We start from the raw sequence: 2,080 nt of genomic DNA, 5'->3' as shown, positions 1-2,080 counted from the left end.
TCAATGCTGTGTAGAAGTCCAATGTAAAACATACCATTTGTTGTTTATTCAGTGTAGAGCTGGAATCAGCTAACTATGGCCCATAAAATTTTATTGGAATACAGTCACCCCATTCATTTATATTTTGTATCTGGTTGTTGTGATTCAAAGACAGGCTTGAGTGCTTGTGAAAGAGACTTTATAGCTTGCAAAGTCTAAAATATCTTCTTTCTGACTGTTAAAAAATCATCAGTTATGATTTAATGTTAATCTCAATATATTGGAATTTTATACAAACAGGATTTTTTAATGAGTATTTGAGACAACTGTTTTTCACATATATTATTATTTGACTTCATGAATATAATTACCATAGCTATATATATACATAACATATACATAATATGTTTGATTAATATTTAAAACCACTTTTTGTTTTTCACTCTTTCCAGGGCCTTTTTCACATCTTTGCTCTGTAGGCTGTAAATCAGAGGATTTAATGAGGGAATCACAATGATGTAAAACAATGAGGTCATTTAACTTGATCTAAGGAATAGGAAGAACTGGGCCACAAATGCATGAAGAGCATAGTTCCCTGGAAAATTGCAATAGCAGTGAAGTGGAAAGTGCAGGTGGATAAATCTTTGAATCTCCCCTCTGCAGAGTGAATCTTTAAAACCGATAGGATGATATAACAATAAGATGCAAGAACTACTGAAATGCTACTCAGTTCAATGAAGCCAAAAGCGATGAATAATACCAGTTCATTGACCTGTATATCAGAACATGAAAGGAGGTGCAGAGGAGACAAATCATAGAAGAAATGATCAATCTCAATTGGTCCACGGAAACATAAGTGGAATGTTAATGTTGTATGTGTCAAAGCATCCATCATTCCCACCAGGTAAACCCCAGCCATGAGCATGGAGCACACCCTGTTGGACATAATGACTGTATAGAGCAAAGGGTTGCTAATGGCCCTGTACCTATCAAAGACCATCACTGCCAGCAGCAAACATTCAGAATCTGCAAAGACAGGGAAGATGAAGAATTGCAGGGCACAACTGAGAAAGGAAATTGATTTGTTCTTGCAAAGAGATCTACCAGCATTTTGGGCCCAATTGCTGTGGAATAGCAGACATCACAAGGAGAGGTGGCTGAGGAAAAAGAACCATGGTGTGTAAAGCTGGGAATCCATTCTAATTAAAATGATCATTCCAAGATTTGCCAGAATATTAATGAGATAAACAGCTAGAAGTAAGATGAGGAGTCACTTTGATCTCAAAGTTAGTAGTTATTCCCAATAAAAGGAATTCAGTCAAGGAAGAGAAATTTTCCCTGTCCATTCTTCTTTGTTCTTGTTCTAAATTGTTGCAAAATTAATGAAGAAAATAGTAGATTCACATTTAACTTTTTATATCCACAAACTGTTACCTGTAAAGCATATAGTGATTTGGTTCTGAAAACATTCTTTTATCCTCAGAAAATATCCAGACAGCTGTCACTTCTAAGGAGGCATTCTTTTCTCATTGAAAAATCAAAAAAAAAAAAAAAAAAAAAATCTGTGACAAAATTTGAGAAACTTTGATTCTAAATCTACAGGTCATTCATGAGATATGATGTCTTAACTTCTATTGCCTTATTATAGACAGTAAATTTCACTGAACTGAGGAAACACCAAAGTTAGATAGACAAGATTAGAAGATACGGCACTAAATATCTCAGGAATTTGGAAATAAAAACCCACGTGGACAAAAATGTGTCCACATTTATTGCATTCTTCAAGAAAAATGATGGGTTTTAAAGTTTCAGCAACAAAGAGCATATCATTGAATTAATGATATTGCATATAATTTATAAATAAAGTAGTTATGTTAGTGTTGGTGTATGGTGTCTTTAGTGTTTCCTGTAATATTTTATTGAACTTATCTATCACACTTCATCACTTCTTTTCCACATTTTTAACCCACTTGTATGACTGACCTGATGAAGTCATTTAAGGAACCAAACATGCTACAAAGAAGTGGGAACCACAGAATTTAACACAAACATTTGCATGTCTTTGTACTTTAAATGGACTTTTACATTAAAGTGACAATGA

General features: G+C 33.9%; 1 pseudogene; it reads right to left on the bottom strand.

The window, feature by feature from the left end:
- Positions 1-398: 398 nt before the first annotated feature.
- LOC119511639 lies at positions 399-1,325 on the bottom strand (annotated as a pseudogene).
- Between the last annotated feature and the right edge of the window lie 755 nt (positions 1,326-2,080).

The sequence above is a fragment of the Choloepus didactylus genome, chromosome 16, assembly GCF_015220235.1.
Source record: "Choloepus didactylus isolate mChoDid1 chromosome 16, mChoDid1.pri, whole genome shotgun sequence".
Lineage (NCBI taxonomy): Eukaryota > Metazoa > Chordata > Mammalia > Pilosa > Megalonychidae > Choloepus > Choloepus didactylus.
The sequence above is the reverse complement of the archived record's forward strand: the minus strand, read 5'-3'. Positions and strand labels throughout refer to the sequence as shown.